This window comes from Dermochelys coriacea, chromosome 14 (genome assembly GCF_009764565.3).
Source record: "Dermochelys coriacea isolate rDerCor1 chromosome 14, rDerCor1.pri.v4, whole genome shotgun sequence".
In the NCBI taxonomy this organism is placed as follows: Eukaryota; Metazoa; Chordata; order Testudines; family Dermochelyidae; genus Dermochelys; species Dermochelys coriacea.
Window position 1 is genome coordinate 20,958,827 of NC_050081.1, and position 19,193 is coordinate 20,978,019.

Sequence of the window (19,193 nt, forward strand, 5' to 3'; positions counted from 1 at the left end):
ACGAGGTCCCTGGAACTCAACAGTGGGATGAATCTTCATAGCTTTGCTGACTTAAACGAGGGAACTAGGTTAGGGAAATTCTTATGTACCAACAGATACCTTTGTCCTTCGCTGAGAATCTCATGTCAGTTATGTATCAGTTATTGCCTATCAGCCCGGGAATGGGCACTTGCTGTACCTGTCCATAGGTTCTTGTCTGGATTCTTCTCCTTTTCTGCCCAGGCTGCCTCTTGAATCTCTCTTGATTCCTTTCTTTTTGTGTCCTCTTTGACTTCCCCCTGTGGGCCCAAGTGGCCATGAAACTGTACCCAGCTGCTCTGCTCCTAATGTGACCGCTGAAGACTAGGTCGGTGTTAGGGCTTGTTCTCCCATGCAGCTCAGCATTGACCTCACAGTGCCGGGCTCTGTGCTGAGAGGGGGACATCATAGGGCAGGGCTGAAATGCTCCTCCTGCTGACTGTGGTTTGCCTCAGATTTAGGTGATAGTGTACATAGCAAGTATAGGTATGAACTTAATGTTCTCTGAGGGTCCCATTGCTGCCTGGTTTGAGCAGGTATTCCCTGTACCCAGAATGGGAATATTATTGGTACTGGCAATAGCTTACTAGTAAAAAAGGGTTAACCCCCTGAACTTTTAGAATATACCCTAAGCGATTTGCTAGGTATAGTGTGGTATTCTAGTTGTGACATTGAAGACTTAACTCATGAAACAGGCTTGGATGCTTTCGATATTCTTTCATTTTCACTGCTGTAAGTCATAAGTGACTCTGGAAGTACATGTGATGATACTGATGTAAAATTAATGTGAAGGAATATTCAAGTTCATAATGTTTCTAATTAAGGGTGGCATTTTGTGGTCACTGATTGATTATAAAATCAAACGTAGCATAAGAGCATTTTGGTTGCCCTTCTGCACATAGCTTTGGTAGAAACAAGATAACCTCTTCCACAGATACCGATGAAGTTGATTCATATGTTTTGTGAGCCCAAATATTCAGAAAGGACATGAAAGTATCTGTTGCTCTTAGTGAAATAAGGGGGTTTAATTTCTAAACAATCCACATGTGGGAATGAACAACCTTACCTCTGTCCTGTACTGATACCCTGCAATACCTTTATGATTATGATTAAGGCATTTTATTGTTTGTGATTCCAGATAAATTTTAACTTTTTTTTTTAAGGTACATATTTTTTCCCACCTCTCATAGTATCACTACAGGGCAGAGTTAAGATTGTTTGAATGAATATTTTTAATTATACATATGCATACTTCCATTATTGGATAGAAATGGTAGCCTTATCAATAATACAGAAAAGACAGAATGTTCAATGAATATTCTGTATTTGGAGGGGAGGGAAAAGATGTAGTTGTCATATATAACTCTGTCCATTCCATTAGTATCTTAGGAGAATGTTAAACAGCAGCTCCTAAAATTAGACATTCTTAGATCAGCAGGTCCAGATAACTTGAATCCAAGAGTTTTAAAAGAGCTAGCTGAGGAAATTGCTGAACCATTAGTGTTGATTTTCAATAAATCTTGGCACACTGGGGAAGTTCCAGAAAGCTAGTGTTGTGCCAATATTTAAAGGATAAATTGGATTATGCAGAATGATCTGATCAATGGAAGCTGGGTGCAAGCAAACAATATGCATTTTAATATGGCTAAAACAAAACATAGGCCATGCTTATAGGTTGGTGGGAAAACAATGATTCTGAAAAAGACTTGGGAGTCATGATGGCTAATCAGTTGAACATGTGCTCCCATTGTGATGCTGTGGCAAAAAGGGCTAATGCAATCCTTGGATGCATAGACAGGAGAATCTGAAGTAGGAGCAGAGAGGTTATTTTACCTCTGTATTTGGCACTGGTGTGACTGCTGGAATACTGTGTCCAGTTCTGGTGTGAACAACTCAAGAAGGATATTGATAAATTGGAGAGGCTCATATAAGAGCCATGAGAATGATTAAAGGATTAAAAAAATATGCCTTCTAGTGATAAACTGAGCTCCTTGAGTCTAAGGGGTGACTTGATTAGTCTACGAATACCTACATGGGAAAAAATATTTGATAAAGGACTCTTCAATCTAGCAGAGACTAGTATAACATGATCCAGTGGCTCAAAGTTGATGCTAGACAAATTCAGACTGGCAATAAGTGGTAAATTTTTAATGGTGAGAGTAATTAACCATTGGAACAACTTGCCAAAGGTTGTGTGGATTCTCCAGCACTGGGAATTTTTAAATCAAAATTGGATCACTTTCAATCTAGCAGAGACTAGTATAACATGATCCAGTGGCTCAAAGTTGATGCTAGACAAATTCAGACTGGCAATAAGTGGTAAATTTTTAATGGTGAGAGTAATTAACCATTGGAACAACTTGCCAAAGGTTGTATGGATTCTCCAGCACTGGGAATTTTTAAATCAAAATTGGATCACTTTCAAAAAGATCTGCTCTAGAAAATATTTTGGAGGAGTTGTCTGGCTTGCGTTATACAAGAGGTCAGACTACAGGCACACAATGGTCCATTCTGGCCTTGGAATCTATGAAGCCAATGCAATAGACAGGGAGTCTGTCAAGTATTCACGTTCAATCTAGCCTGTCATCATGGAACCTTTACAGAGCAGTGATGGCAGTGTCAAGTAATCTGCCAAATGAGTGTTGTCCACACGTGTCCAATCTCGTTCATACAGTCAATAGAACTATTGTATGGAAACTAGCTGTACAGAGAGGCTGCTGTTTGGTTGTTACCTCTTAAGTTATTTGAACCGTTGACCAGACCTTTGTAGCTTATATAATTGTAATTAAATATAATACAACAGCCACTGAGCTAATTTATTAATTGCAACCTAATTTCTTTAAATATAGCCTGTGCTTAAAATTCCAATTAATTTTAATTATATGGAAAGTTTGAAGAGTCTGTCATTTCATTTTTAAGATCATTTAGGACAAAGAAAAAACTGACACGGATGCTATATTCCTTAAAGGACCCAGTTTTTAGTTTAGTTTTTAACTCAAACTAATGGCTTGCTTATAAGTTCTCAGAAAATCCAGTCTGTACTTGAAGAAGAACATAGGCTGTAAGTTTGTGGAGGCAGTGCTGGGTTTACAATGGCGCCAGTGGCTCCATGGAGCTGGGCCCATGCTCAGAAGGGGCCCCAGCCTGCTCCACTTGCACTGCACCCTGAGACTCCACTCCTCCCCCCTCCCCACCCACCAATTGCTCCTCTTGGCCTGCCCACCAGCTGGCTAAGGGCTCCTCTTTGCCTCCTGGCCTCACTCCCCTGCTCCTCTCTGCCCCTTGGCCCGATCCCAGTGCACATCCAGCTCCAGGAAGTCTCTGCTTCCCACCACTTGTGGGGCCCTGCCTGTCTCCCTGGAGCTGAGTCACCTGGGACTGGTGCAGAAGCCTGGCCAGTGGCGGGGGGGGGTGGCTTAGCTGGGTCCCTCCAGGCAAGTGGATCTTGAGGGAGCCCAGCCAGGGCAGGCCCTGGTCTGGCTGATTGCACCATAGTCACCAGGAGGCAGGGCGTGGGGGAGTGGGTCTCCTGGGAGGTTTGTGGGGGGAGGGAAGATGTGTGTGTTGGGACACTAGGGTGTGGGGCTTCTGTGTGGGGTGCTGGGCAGTTGTAGTGGAGCTGTGGGCAGGGGGCCGCTGGGCAGGGGTGGTGTTGTGCAGGGTGCTGTGCATTTGTGTGGCGGGGCTTTGGGGGGCACTGGGCATAGTGGGTTATGGGGAGTTGGGGGCATGTTGGGCGGGGGGGATGCGTGGCCCAAGCTGTGTGCTGCCAGCATGCCTCGAGGGGAAGGGGCATGCTGGTAGCACAGGGCCAGGCGGGCCACTGTGTCTCTGGTAACTGCCAGTTTATAAATAGTGCCCTCGCACTGGGCTGTGCGGAGTGGGGCTGCCCATGCCATGCCATGCCATGCCATGCCACTGCCCCTGGCTGGTTCCTTTCTTGGGACTCTCCTCCCTGTGCCAGGCTCCATTGCCTCCATGGGGGCCCACAAATATGTTTGATGCTGGGCCCACAAAAGGTTAATCTGGCCCTGTGTGGAGGATACTTTCATACAAGAAGAATTTGAATCCCTGCATCACATGCAAAAGGAAAGTCAGCCTTAACTATTGAGTTCCAACTGACACTTCCAAATATATTTACATGAAAGTTGGAGGTCTGATTTAGTAGCGCATAGTGGGCCTGATTTTTCCTTTCACTGATGCTGGTACAAATAAGTGTCCCTACTGGACTCAATGCAACTACCCGGGTGTAAAACTGGTATGACTGAGATCAGCATCAAGCCCCTAGTCTAGTGTCCAAGGATACAGAGTTTTTATACATATGCAGCTGTGGGCCAGATTCTTGGTACCCCTGTTCACATTAATTAGTACACTATTCCACAAATTGTTGCACTGAAATCAACTGAACTACTTTTAAAATGACAGGTTTCAGAGTAGCAGCCATGTTGATCTGTATTTGCAAAAAGAAAAGGAGTACTTGTGGCACCTTAGAGACTAACAAATTTATTTTGAGCATAAGCTTTTTGAGCTATAGCTCACTTCATCAGATGCATTCAGTGGAAAATACAGTGGGGAGATTTATATACACAGAGAACATGAAACAATGGGTGTTATCATACACACTGTAAGGAGAGTGATCGCTTAAGATGAGCTATTACCAGCAGGAAGGGCGAGGGGGGGGGGAAACCTTTTGTAGTGATAATCAAGGTGGGCCATTTCCAGCAGTTGACAAGAATGTCTGAAGAACAGTGGGGGGAATAACATGGGGAAATAGTTTTACTTTGTGTAATGACCCATCCACTCCCAGTCTCTATTCAAGCCTTAGTTAATTGTATCCAGTTTGCAAATTAATTCAGGTTGGGGGGCTGTCTGTAAGCAAGGACTGGCCTGTCTCCCAAGATCTATGAGAGTGATGGGTCATCCTTCAGGATAGGTTGTAGATCCTTGATGATGCGTTGGAGAGGTTTTAGTTGGGGCTGAAGGTGATGGCTTACAGTGTGTATGATAACACCCATTGTTTCATGTTCTCTGTGTATATAAATCTCTCCACTGTATTTTCCACTGAATGCATCCGATGAAGTGAGCTGTAGCTCATGAAAGCTTATGCTCAAATAAATTTTAGTCTCTAAGGTGCCACAAGTACTCCTTTTCTTTTTACGTTTAAAATGCTACTCAGTGTGAACAGGGATGGGAGAATTTGAGTATATGAACTGCATTGCATTTATATTTGTTAACAGATAGGATCAGTGTGTCCCTAACTTGGAGTAAAGACTTGCACCGATGTGTCCAATGCCCTACTCAGTGGGCTTTTGACTCTTGTGGGGTGGCCTCTGGAACATTCCATTCTGGAGCTGAGAAACCTTCCTGATGGAAACCTCATTGAACGAGGCATGTCCATGAAACCTTTTGGTTCAAATGAAACCGTGCTTTCCTACTGAAAAGTTTCACTCAGTTTTTTTGGCCAGCTCTCCCCATTTGGCAATAAGGAAGTGTTTAAAAATGATTGACATTTTTACACACAATATTATTTTAATGAATCTCCATTAAAAGTGAATTTGACAACCTTGAAAGATGGTGTTACACAAAAATGCTTCCGTTCATTCACTCCACAGCCACTTCCAGCAGCTGCCAAAGATCTGACGGTGTCAGGAATAGGTAAATCTTTCCCATGTGCTAGATTGTCAGGTCTTGTCTTGTGGAACATGTCAGAAACATGCACCTGCTTATTTGAGAAATTGCATCCGCAACTCTCATGCAAGTCAATGGGCATTTTATGTATGCAAGGAATGCAGGATTTGACTCTTAAAAAGAACATTTCAGGATTGGCCCACAATTTTCCCTGCCTTTTTTTTTTTCCTTTTTCTTTTCAAAATCCATATTACGTTTTGGATTTTTTTGGCCCAAACAAATAGTCTCTTGAGAGAATCAGACAACTGTTGGTCTTTCAGGACTAACGGGCACTTCTGAACATCCTTCCAATAACAAACCAGTATGTACACCCCAGCATGCCTGAGCAACTCTACAGTAACAAATTGGTGTGCATATGCCAAGAAGAGAGGAATTCTGGTCAGCAAACTGATTTTTGTTTTCAATTGCTGAGGTGTTACTAACTGGCTGTCATGATTTACCACTGTGACAATTAACCCTATTGGATGTACTGGCTATTAGGTACGTGAGGCTACTGCCCTCTACTGGATGGTATCAGAACTGACTCAGTTGTCATAGGCCCTATACATTTTGTAGATGGCAATAGTTCTCCTTTAGTGCTAGGGTTGCCAACTTTCTATTTGCAGAAAACCAAACACCCTTGCTCCACCCCTTTTATGAGGCCACGTTCCCTGCTCATTCCATCTCCTTCCCTCTGTTGCTCGCTCACCTCCACCCTCACTCATTCTCTCATTTTCACTGGGCTGGGGCAGGGGGTTGGGATGCTGTGGTGAGTAGCGGTAAGGGCTTCGTCTGCAGGAACAGGCTCTGGGGTGGGGCCAGGGATGATCAGTTTGGGGTGCAGGAGGGGGCTCTGGGCTGGGGCAGGGGGTTGGGGTGTGGGCTCTGGGTGGCGCTTACCTCAGGCAGCTCCCAAGGAGCTGCTGGCATCTCCCTCCAGCTCCTAAGTGGAGGCTCGACCATGTCGCTCGCCACACTTCCGGTACCTATAGGCACTGCCCCCTCAGCTCCTATTGGCCGCGGTTCCAGGCCAATGGGAGCGGCAGAGCTGGGGGCAGGGGCAGTGCGCAGAGCTACCATGGCCATCCCTCTGCCTAGGAGCCAGAAGGAGATGCCAGCAGCTTCCTGGGAGTTGCGCAGAGCTGGGCAGAGCTCAGAGCCTGTGCTGCTGACTGGACTTCTAACAGCCTGGTCAGCAGTGCTGACCGGAGCCGCCAAGGTCCCTTTTCAACTGGGCATTCGAGTCAAAAACCGGACACCTGGCAACACTATTTAGCGCAAGTGGTCAGAACCTTTGCCTTTGGAGCAGGAGCAGCTGGGTTCTAGCTCTGCTGCTCTTGTGAGATCCTGAGTAACCACAGTATGCATTTAAAGTCCAAGGGAAACTGTTTTTTTTTAGTGGTGATGCAGTAGGATCTTTCCAGCATCTTCCTGGCACCAACAGGAAGACAATCCTAAGAATTAACAGCGAGCCTCATGGTCACTTTCACTGTCTGTCTTGTCCTCTTTGTGGATGAGCCTAGTTTGGGCAAAGCCGCTTATGGGTTTGAGCGCATCTGTGCTGTTGCCATTGTTAGAGGATCCCAAACCAGCTAGCAACACACAGTGGAAAGGCTGTACCTCAGCTGATATCCAATGAGCTGATTATCTCAAAGGGAATTCACTTTGTGTGCCCAAATAAATATTCAACACCCATTTAATAAGACTGTTTTATGAATTATTTACCTGTAAATTGATGGATAAAAGAGACCTTAAACTACTGATCCTGAGGCCTGAAAAGCACGGGCAAAAAATCTAGTGAGCAAGACATTAAAGGAGATTTTGTATCGCACTCATTTTATTGGATTATTATTTATACAATAACTGTGAAAGGTATGTTAAAGGGACATTCGTTTCCACATGTCCGTTAATTGTTTTAAGAGAGCAGCTGAGAAGAGAGGGTGAAATCCCAGGCCTTCTGAAATTAATGGCAAAACTCCCATTTAATTGAATAGGGCCAGGGATTGACCCATAATATTTTGCCCACATGCAGCCTTTTCCAAATGAAGTCACCCCTTGTGCTATAGGGCCAGAATCTGTTCTTTGAACTGTCAAGGTTTTCTTCCTCTCTTGATTACACTAATGCAAATCGGGAGGAACTCAACAGAAGTTGATTCGCTTATGCTGCTGTACAACTGATGTGAGAGAAGACCGAGGTTTAGAGTCTGCAGTGGGAATTCTTTATTGCATAGAGTCTTAGAGAGTGAGCCAAATATTTATCTTAACTATCCTGGTCCAGGGGGATGTTTTATGGTAAATCTCCCCGGCCTCTCAATTTTCAGCTAGTTTTGCCATCACTTGTGAAAAGCTATTTGCCAAGTCATTCCCTAAAGTAGGAATTAAGCACATTTTAGGCTGGAATGTTTGAAAGGACTCAGCACCCTCAACTGGGTTCTGATTTTTTTTTTCTTTTTCTTTCCGAAGAACTCTGCTCCCATTTAGGCATATTAAATTAATGGCCATATTTTGAAAAGAGCTCAGCACATTGAGCTCTGAAGAATTGCCCTAAGGCCATGATCCATAGTCTACTGGTGGAAAGACTCTCTTTGACTTCAGGGCTTTGGCTCATCCCTTGTGGATACAGTGAATATGTTCTGAGAATGAGTTGCTAAAATCTGCTTCAGAATCCCTGATCTTTCTTTAAACTCCTTAAGGGTCTGATTTAGCTTCTGCAAAGGCCATGTCTTCATGTATGAGCTACCAAGGCATTTGCATGAACTGGGCCTCTTGAGGTTCGACGAACCTAGGGTGAGACATCTGGGTGTAAGTGCAGAGTCCTCAGCAGAGAATCTTCAGCTATGGAACTCCTAACCAACAATGATCAGGATCAGCATGAGTCTGACACAGCATATTGCAATATCCATCACTTTGTGCAAGCCTTCCCCAGTCTTGATGACTGACTAATGATAACCCAGCATCATGGATATAAAATAAGGATGCCACCTGTCCAGGTTTTCCCAGGATCATTCCTTTTTTTGAGGGAGGTGTCCTGGGAAATCTGTCAAGGTGCTCAGTAGACATTGCAACTGTACAGTTTTGAGATCAAGAGCATCCCAGATGTCGTCTCCCCCTCTTTTTTTTTTTTTAAATCCTAGCAGGCAACCCTGAGATTAAAATGAATAACAATACCTCTCAAAGTCAAGGTTGGCTGTGTCTTGGTTGGGTGGAAAGCGGGGCTCTTTGGAACCAAAACAATGTGATTCTCAAGTTTGTACTATGGTGGTGGGTGCTTTACACATGTGATAGGTAGGTAGCCATACAGATGTGGAAGAGTCTCCTTACCCATGTATATTTTTAGCTTCTGAGACTACCAACAAGAATGGAAGTCCATAATAGCAATAAAAGTTGATTTTTTTAAAGTGAACAAATGCCTAGCTGGAATTTGATCAATTTCCCAAATTCATTTCACACACAGTTGCCCCAGAAGCCATCAGTCAGTAACAATTTCCAGTTGGTATTGATTGTTGTAACTTGGCAGTTTAGAACAAGAAACCAATCCCTGGAGCCATTTAGACATTAATCTTGCATTCTTCCAATAAGGGACTGTTTTTACTTGCTTGTAGCTGCCATGAAAATAAGTGGTTTATTTATCACTGCAGATTAGGTTCTGTTGAAATTAGTTTTGGGGTAAAATTTTCAAAGGTGCTTAAGTTCCATGGAAAATCAGTGGGATTTATGCTCAAATCACTGTTTTTGAAATGTTTGGGATTCAGTAAGACTAAAGTACAATCTTGTTCAATTCACTGTCCGCTTGATCCTGCAAGGTGCTAAGCACCAGGGCATGATACTCACTTGCTCAAGTGCTTCACTGCATCAGGACTCCAGTACTCAGCACCTTAAAAGGTTCGAGCCCAAGAGTGGTGGAGTTCCAATAAACAACCAACAAGTTAGTCATCTATGCTGACTCTTCAGGAAATAAAAGAAATAAGAATGCAAGTACCCTTCCTATTTCAGTATTGAGTAAATAAGCTGAATGTACAACATTCTTCTAAAATTTTATAGAACTCTCTGAAGTAGATCACCCTGACACTCCTAAACATTGGGTAGTTTGAAATCCAAACCTAGATCTGAATCCCAAGTTCGCAGTGGCCCCTTATGTTCATAATATAGCCTGGATCCACATGCCCCCAAGCTTTGGAATGCTTGAAATCTAGATCCAGATTCTGCAGCTTGGGGTCCCATCACTACAAAAACACAGGATTTGACTCTAATCTCAGGATAGTTTTACACCAATTTAATCTCAATGATTGCAATGGAATTCCTCTCTGTTTACACTCGAACAAGGTAATCGAGAGTGGAATCAGAACCACAGACTTGGGAGATATCCACTTAAACAAACCAGCAGCCTCTGAAACACAAGCTGAAGGATTGAAAACAGGAAACCTGGATTTTCTCTGTCCAGTTTTTTTTTCCCAGTAGCTGTTCCATTCTCACCCAGGGCAATCCTGGGGAGAAAGTATTAGCTGTAGTTTTCAGTTCACAGCAAGCTTCCCAAGCTCCATAGCAGTTCTGTGCAGGTTCTATTTCCTGCACCCCGCAACACTCAGTGGTATTCCAAATACTATTTTATAGAGTTCTTTTTTTCCAAAGTGCTAAAATAAAAATAGTTTCTTTTGCCCACTGTACTAAACTGCTGTGAGCTCTGTTTTCAGTATTGTCAGGTAACAAACCTTTTAATCGATTTGGGTTTATTGGTCTTTTGTCTTACAAAATATTTTCGTCCAAAAAAAATCTGTCTTTATTAAAAGACAGTCACTCCAAAGGCACTCTTTCTTCACTTAATATTTGGAAGTAAATGTAAAGTTTAGCTTTTAAAGGGACACAGACCAAAAAAAATCATAGTTCAGGTATCTAATTTACTTGCTTTTTATGATGTTTCTTTACAGTCTTCATTCAACAGCCAGTGAAACTAGGTTGCTCAGTTTCATTTTCTGTGGATAGTCAGTTTCACTTTAATTTCTACTCAGTATGTGGATTTCCATTGCTTCTGGAGAAAACTAAATGCCCTCTCAGAGAGAATCACTGCTTGTAACAGAAATATAAATAATCAGACACTTTCAATCGTATTAAGTTTTGTAAAATCATTTAGCTAAACCTATATTTTGAGGCTAGTCTTCTTGATGGTCTCTTTAACCTAATACACACTGAAGCTATTATGAAACACATCCAATAACATCAAACACATGAAAAGCCACAAAGAGCTAGATTTTTTTTTTTCCAAAGGCTGACTGAAAACTTTCATCCACACTTTTTTTTTTCCCCCCTTTGGGAACTTGGTTTTTGACTCAACATCATATTTCCATGGAAAACTTTATTTTTTTTGTCTCTTCCCTCCCTCCTCTCTTCCCCCCCCTAAAAACCCCCCACTCCAAAACTGAAATATTTCAACTTGACCCCTTCCTCCCAGCTTCCCCTGCATGACATGTGTGCCCCACAGCACATTGCAAAAATTCCCCAGAAGGCATTGCAGCATAGGCTGGTGCATGGCACACTGTAATACCTACTCCTGGTGCACTGCACTCTGCAATGACACAAGCATTCCTGGTCAGTACATGCAGCACTGATCGAAGCAGCCAAGCATGCATGCGCACAAGCGATATAAAGAAAAGGAGTACTTGTGGCACCTTAGAGACTAACAAATTTATTTGAGCATAAGCTTTCGTGAGCTGCAGCTCACGAAAGCTTATGCTCAAATAAATTTTAGTCTCTAAGGTGCCACAAGTACTCCTTTTCTTTTTGCAAATACAGACTAACACGGCTGCTACTCTGAAACAAGTGATATACTAATTGCACTTTCTTTATTCTGACCTAACTTGTGTCAACCAAAGTTCGTGGTGTAGGAATGGCCTCACTCCCATGTTTGGTGCTATTCAGGTACTATGCCATACAGTAGTAAATGTTTTTGTACCATAATCTGTGGACACTGGAAAACACCATTGCTGATCAATGAAATGAGTATTGGTTGCATGCAGATTAACATCTTCATTCGGATTTTGTTGATGAGCTAGTAGATATGCTCTTTCCCCTGAGCCAATGACCCAGTGAGGTGTTATGGACTACCATGCTAGTGTTGGGGTGAAAACCAAGTTTTATGGATTATTAAAGAGCCCATGATGATTCTAAGAGTAAGGGGTGTGTGTGTTACTTCTGGCATTCTGGCCACGTTCCAACTGGGGCAATTCAATCCCATCCATTGAAATCCCCTCTGCAGTTTCTGTTGGGTAACGCATTCTCTCTCCCTTTGTGCTCAGGTGTCGATTGCTGTTCAGCAATGGGTGAACTGAATCTTGTAGGTTGCTATTCAGGTACTATGCCATACAGTAGTAAATGTTTTTGTACCATAGGATGGGATTGAATTGCCCCAGTTGGAACGTGGCCAGAATGCCAGAAGTAACACACACACCCCTTACTCTTAGAATCATCATGGGCTCTTTAATAATCCATAAAACTGGGGTGAAAACCAAGTTTTATGGATTATTAAAGAGCCCATGATGATTCTAAGAGTAAGGGGTGTGTGTGTGTTACTTCTGGCATTCTGGCCACGTTCCAACTGGGGCAATTCAATCCCATCCATTGAAATCCCCTCTGCAGTTTCACTGGGTCATTGGCTCAGGGGAAAGAGCATATCTACTAGCTCATCAACAAAATCTGAATGAAGATGTTAATCTGCATGCAACCAATACTCATTTCATTGATCAGCAATGGTGTTTTCCAGTGTCCACAGATTATGGTACAAAAACATTTACTACTGTATGGCATAGTACCTGAATAGCACCAAACATGGGAGTTGAAGGGTGATTTATAAATGAGAGCTATATTATTTTTGCTGCATTTTGTATATTCATACTTCTGAATTTGGTGCTTATGTATCCCCCTCTATCAAGTGGTGTTGAGAGCAACAAGGGCTAGGTTCAACACTTAAGGGTTCTGGATAACATTACAGAACAGAACTCCCTTTAGTCACACAATGGGGATAACACTTCATAACCTCTGTGTCCAAGACCAAAGTGAATTTTAACCCAAATCAGCCATAACTGATCACTTTGGCAAAGCAGGTCTGCCAATCACTTAGGTAAAGTAGGTGTGTCTGTGCAAATATGGTCTGCTCCTGAGGACTTTTCCCCCAGATGGCAGGGGAGAACTCATTCAGACCCTGGCTTACACTTGTACAGAAAGGAGAATTAATAACATCTGCTTTTTCTCTTAGTATGCTAAATTGAGTCAGTGCCATGTAATTAATGTGACCCACCTTCCATTAGAGGACAGCAGTAAGAGGCATTTCCAGTTCCCTTGCATTAGTCAGGGATGTGTTGCCCAAGCCAGAGAGATCATTATCAAGAGAACAGTACAGGAAAATGCTGATTCATGTGAGTTGAACAGTAGATTCTGTTGTGGCAACTGCATTGTTGTGGTCAGTTGAGTTAGTCTACCATTGCTTGTGCTAAACATGGGGACCCATGGAGCTATCACAGCTCAAGAAACCTCCATTCAGTCATTTCAACATCTCTGGCACCCGGCAAAGACTTAATATCTATCAAAGCAGTGTTGACATTTCTTGCAAGTCTCATGAAATTGTGCAATTTTCTTAAAGCCCTAGCTCCTGGGGTCTGGTGGAGCCCATGCCTGGAATAGCAGAGAGGGCTGCAGATCAGAAATGAGATGCACCGTTAAAATGGTGGGGGAAACTGGAACTGATATAGCAGCTCACTGCTGAGGTGCTTTGGCAGAGCTGTGTGACTATCTATTCTACATTGTCTGCCTGCACTGGGCCTGGCTGCTGTGTTGTTGATCCCTTGATAACATGAGCCCTAAATTCACTCTCAGAAATATTCATTGTGTGTTTTAGGCTCCTTGTTTATCTGAATCCTTGGGATCTTTATTTGTGGCTGATGCTGGGGAGCAGAGCCCAGTTTCTGAAACATGCAGAGCTCTGGGAGACAGCCAGCCACTATATGCCAACATGTGCTTTACACAGGGCTGCCATGTGAGCAGGAAGATAAATTTGCCTCCATCTAGACTGAATAAATGTAAGGTGGAGGAACAGCCTGTTTCGTGCTGCGGTGGCATTGCATTAGCAAAAACAGCACCCGACCCTGAAGGAAGTGGGTAATATTTTACTCAGAAAACCTGCAGGTGAGTGCTGTGACAGGTAGGCTGCTGTAGGCTGCCTTTTGAACAACATTGGATCACCCATCTCTGTTAGACCTTATTTTTCAGGGCTTGTAACTTCTAAGAATATTGCTTTGAATGTATTTTCTTTGGACTCTGTCTGGTTGCAAAGGGACATCATCTCAAAGGAGAGAGAATGGCATTCCTTGGACTTTCCACTCGGCACGTCTTTATTGAGAGGCTTTGACTGCCAGTGTGGCCCAGAGAGGGCTTCATTGGTGCAGCCACTCTTTGGCCCTCTCCCAGGGGAGCAGGAGAATAAGCCATTTGTTTAGTGAAGTGTCTTCCATTGGATGGACTCTCGCAATGACAAACAAAATGATCTAAATCAGCATGCCTGATGCTCGTGGACATCCCACAGAAATGAGGCAGAGAACAGACTCCCTAGTTTTCAGAGCAGATGGAGGGAGCCAAATATTCCCAAGTCGATGGACAGCTGGCCTCCAGAAATGTGGAGAAAACCATGAAAACCTTCAAGGTACTTTGGAGCACATGCTTCCTTTCTCCTGACATGTCACATTTCTTAAACTTAGGCTTTTTACTGCTGGCCTCATTGCAGCATACTGTATTGGTTGGCTAAGTATACAGGCCTGATGTTTATGACATGACAAATGAGGCAATGATTGAAGCTACGTACACTTTCATTTCTTGGATATGTGCTAAGGGATATCTGAGCTGTAATAAGGCAGGTCAAGGTCTGGAAAAAAGGGCCTTGGCATGGCCGACTTAAGGCGCTCAATGCATTTAGCTTATTGAAGAGGAGGTTCCAAAGCAACTTGATGGTGGTCTGTAAGTCCCTATGCTGGAAGAAGATTTCTGACATTTAGCAAAAGTGGAATAAGAGCCAATGGCTGGAAGTTAAAATTAGAAACATTTTAAAATGGAAATAAGACACAACTCCCTTACAGTGGAGATAATTAACCATCGAATCAGCTTTCCAAAGGAAGGCATAAATTCATCATCACTCTGAATCTTTAAATTGAGACTTGGCTGTCTTTCTAAAAGATGTGCTTTAGTTCAACCACAAGTAATTGGGCTGGGTAGTGTCATGCATCAGTGCACAAATAAGACTAGCAAATAGTGCCCTGGAGCTTTTCCCAGGCTGGCCAGCCTAACCCAGAGGAGCAATGTGTCTAGACCTTACCACTTAAGAGGTTCATCTATCCCATGTTTGGTCCTACAACAAAAGATATTAGTCACTCTGATGTACTGTGGGGTTCTATTGATTAGAGCTGGTTGGAAAATGGGCTTTTTTCCTCCCATAGAAAATTTTAGACTTTGTCCAAAAAAAAAAAAAAAATTGAAAACCTAACTATTTTTGGCCGAAGAACTAAGTACATATATTGATTAGAAAATGCTATGATGGTGCCTAGTTATAGTAGTAGTTCATGTGCCTCATTTTCCTCTGTAAGCTGGCTCCAAATTTTGATTACATCTCCCAGATGCCCTGTTGTCCCCCCTGACATTTATAGGAGGTGGTAGCATCATGGGAGTGCCTGGCTACAGTGCATCATGAAAGATGTAGTTCAGCTGGGGAGCCTGGCCCGTTAAAAGAGAGAGGGGATGTGAGGAAACCTTACTACAAGTCCTGTGGGGCACCATGGCAGACTATCCAAATCAAAATATTACTGTTTTTTGGCTGAAACATTTCAGTGTTGGGTTATTTAGGGTTTTTTATGAAAAATCTAAACATTCTTGGAAAGCCAGCACTACTCTAAAAATGATAGTTTAGATGGAAAACTAATTTTCCATAGGAAAAAATGAACATTATTGATCTATTGTATTTATAGAGCGCCAACCACCATAGTGTCTACGGGCTGGAGCTCCATTTAAGATATTTGACCAGGACATTGGAACATCAAAAAAGAGACTTCCCTCAGAATACATCCCATGTGTGACAGTGCACACAGCTCAGGCTGTCACAAGACTTTGGGAATTTAGTCAGTGCGGTGTGTATACCTGCTTTCTACAGACATGAGCAATAAATCCAGCAGTTATGTATCTCACCACTGCCTCAATCCAAAGAGCTCCTCATCAGTGGGGCCATAACTGTCAATCCTTTGCTATCATATCAGAGCCCTACAAAACTGCACAGCAGTTTGTTCTTCAAGCAGGGTTCTGCAACTGTTTCAATACAAGACCATTTTACAGTGTGCAATATTTTTCTCCTGAAAGGCTTTGCAGAGTTAATGCAAGGAAGGCTATTCCATAAATCACCAACAAACAGCTAAAGGAAGGCTGCTGTTCTTCCCCTCTTTCCCTGAGACATTGCTCTCAGTTCAGCAGTTTTATAGCCGCACCTTGGAATAGCTGAATACCTGACTCTACTTAAAAGTTTTGGATGCTCCATTAAATCTGGGCAGCTGCTGAGTCTGTCTGTCCCCTTTCTTGGCTGCGAGTCAGCATAACGGATTTGAATAGTGTCATTTCATCTGAAGGGCTGTCTTGTTGTTCTGTTATGCTGGACAACTTCTGGAAGCAGTTTTCCTGGGCTATCAAAAAGTTTGTAATAAATCTTAATAAGGCATCCATGCTATGATGAATTATCTGATTCTGTACTAGGATCTTTGCTTCTGTTCCCAGCAGAGAGGCGCAACCTCAAAACCCTGCTCCAGAACTGTTTAAACTGTTACCTCACTATTTTATGATCTATCCAGAAGAAAGGACATTACATTTACAGGCTGAGAGCTCCGGAGGGTTTGTCAGCTACTTGCACAAGTCAGTTCCTAAGGCAAACTTCTGTTAGATTAGAGGCTTCACGTCAGTCCAAATCTAAGAGTTCTAGGGAGCATTACCCCCTGAAAAGGAAAGTGGATGTAAGCTGGGAAGCACAACAAGGTCAGGAGAAAATGTGCCCCATACATCCAAGCTTTGTGGTTTGGAAGAGCTGCTCTATTATTTCTATTTCAGTAGCGCCTAAGGGCTTCCTCTGAGATCAGAGTCCCATTGTGCTGGTGTAACCCACACACCTTCTGGGTGTAGTGTTGTGTCCCATCTGGTGGCGCTGAGACCACTTAGAGAGAGAGAGCAAGAGATAAAATGAGTCTGCTCTACAGCCTTAGCTAACAGTCAGTTGGCTTTTAGCTCATGCTGGAGAGGCTCGTGCACTAAGATCCAGAGGTCCCAAGTTTGATCCCTCCTGCCAATGACCAGGGTCTGTCGGTGTTACACTGGTCCTGTACAAACACATAATAGGAGACAGTGCTGGACATGAGGTGCTCACGCTTTAAACAATGAAAGTTGTATAACTATCATTTTATAGATGGGGAACTGAGGCACAGAGATTAGGGGTACATCTACACTTCAATAAAAGACCTGCAACAAGTCTTAGAGCTGGGGTCAATTGACTCAGGCTGGGGTGCAGGGCTAAAAATAGCAGTGTAGGCATTCAGGCTGCAGCCCTGGCTCTGAAAACCAGCCATGATCTCAGTGCCTGGGCTCCAGCCTGAGCCTGACCATCTGCACTATTTTTAGCCCTACACAGCATGATCCTGTGAACCCAAGTCATTTGATATGGGCTCTGAGACTTTCTGCTGCAGGTTTTTCTTTGCAGTATAGACACACTCTAATTGTCTTGCCCTAGGTCACATAGGGAGTCTGTGGTGGAGTTGGGAGCTGTACCCAGATTTCCTGAGGCCCAGTCCAGTGCCTTAGCCACACAACCATCTTTCCTTTCTGCGCTAAGTTTTCTCAGCATTATTGTGATGCCTCGTTTTTTGCTGTCTGCTTCCAGCCGTGAGCAGACACGCTGATATATTCTCTTTTGGGGAGATTTCTAGTTGGAGAAGAAGCATAAAGTGCTAGAAATCCAGGAATTTACCAGAATACTCTGGTTTATTGAACTAATACTCTTCTTGGTAGGGCTGACTGGAAAACAAGAATTCTGTCTCATGAAAACTCACAAGGTTTCATATTGGGATGACATTTGGCCCATCTGAAACTGTACAGGAAAAACCCAAGTGAGACTTCTGCTAGAATAGTCCAGTGGTTTGGGGCACTCAGCTGGAAAGTGGGAGATCCAGGTTCAAATCCCTGCTCTGAGTCAGGCAGTGCATCCTACGCTGGTGGCTCTTCTTGGGCTGGTCTCTCACGCTCTCTGGTTTTGGCTGGAGATTCCATCCTAGACCGGGACCTAAGAAACTGACACACGTGTCATCAGAACAGATACGTTTCTGTGAAAAGTTTTGGTTTCAACAAATCAGCATTTATTGTTGGGGAAAAAAATCATTTCACTGAAAATTTCCCAACCAACTCCTTTTGTTGTTTCTCAATTTGGTGATTCTTCTGTGAGGCTGCCTCTGGAAGAGGAAATGCCAAAATACCATGGGAACGGCTAGTTTTGTAGCATGTTGGACCTTATCCAGAATGTTGGTACTTCTGTGTTTCAGTGCTGTGCTTTTGTGATTTGGATCTGGTCCTTCCTGGAAGCGCTGTGTGAGCGGGGAGGAGGAACATGCAGTTGCAACATACAGTAGCAATTCAGGTGGGAAAGTAGCCCGGCAACTTAGCTGGCAGGGGAGATACCATGATCAGAAAGGCGGTTTTTCCCAGAGTGAGGTGCGTCCATTGCACTGCGGGTGCACTGACCCCTGCGATTTCCACAAATGCAAGAAACTCGACTGCATAATTTGTGGTAGTGGGGGACTGCATTCACGCTTTCCCCTGGCTAAAATAAAAAAAAACCTAGTATCACTGCACTGCTGGAGTGTCTTCTGTTGGTTGCAGTTAGCATTCCTCATCCCTGGGCCATCAGTGGGTGAGATTGTGGGTAGCCCCAAGTGGGCATTAGGGAGTGCTTCCTGTTGCTCTCTAGTGACTCCTTCTGGCCAATGCAAGAAGCATTGGTGAGCCCCAGAAGGTGCTGCCATCAGTCCTGCTACACCAAAAGCTGGGTGCTGTGATGATGGAGAGGGAGGCACAAAATATAGTGCAGGTTGGAGGCCAACTCTGCTCCAGTCAGAGAACATCAGCAGTTACAGCATTGTCCCTCAAAGCACAACACTCACAAAGTGGGAGGTACAGGACCCTCACCAACCCCTGTAACCCACGTGGATTTTCAGTTTGCTGATCACACCTGGTGGGTCAGTTGAACATTTTCATTTTCCCTGTCACTCCAACTCAGGGCAGGGGAATGTGCGGTAGCGGGCAGGTGGGCTTAGTCATTGCACAGGTTCTGAGCTACCTGCCAAATGTCAAAACTACTGGATACTCCATAAAAGCTAAAAGCCTTGCAAGTCCCTTGTTATTTTGGAGGGAGGAGGGGATATCATCCGGCAACATTCTACAAAAGCAAGACTCAC

General features: G+C 43.6%; 1 non-coding gene across 1 annotated transcript; it reads left to right on the top strand.

The window, feature by feature from the left end:
• The first annotated feature begins 18,393 nt into the window (after positions 1-18,393).
• On the top strand, positions 18,394-18,558 carry LOC119843422. Its single transcript, XR_005288948.1, has one exon. It is a non-coding gene; the product is annotated as a U1 spliceosomal RNA (small nuclear RNA).
• Positions 18,559-19,193: the final 635 nt, after the last annotated feature.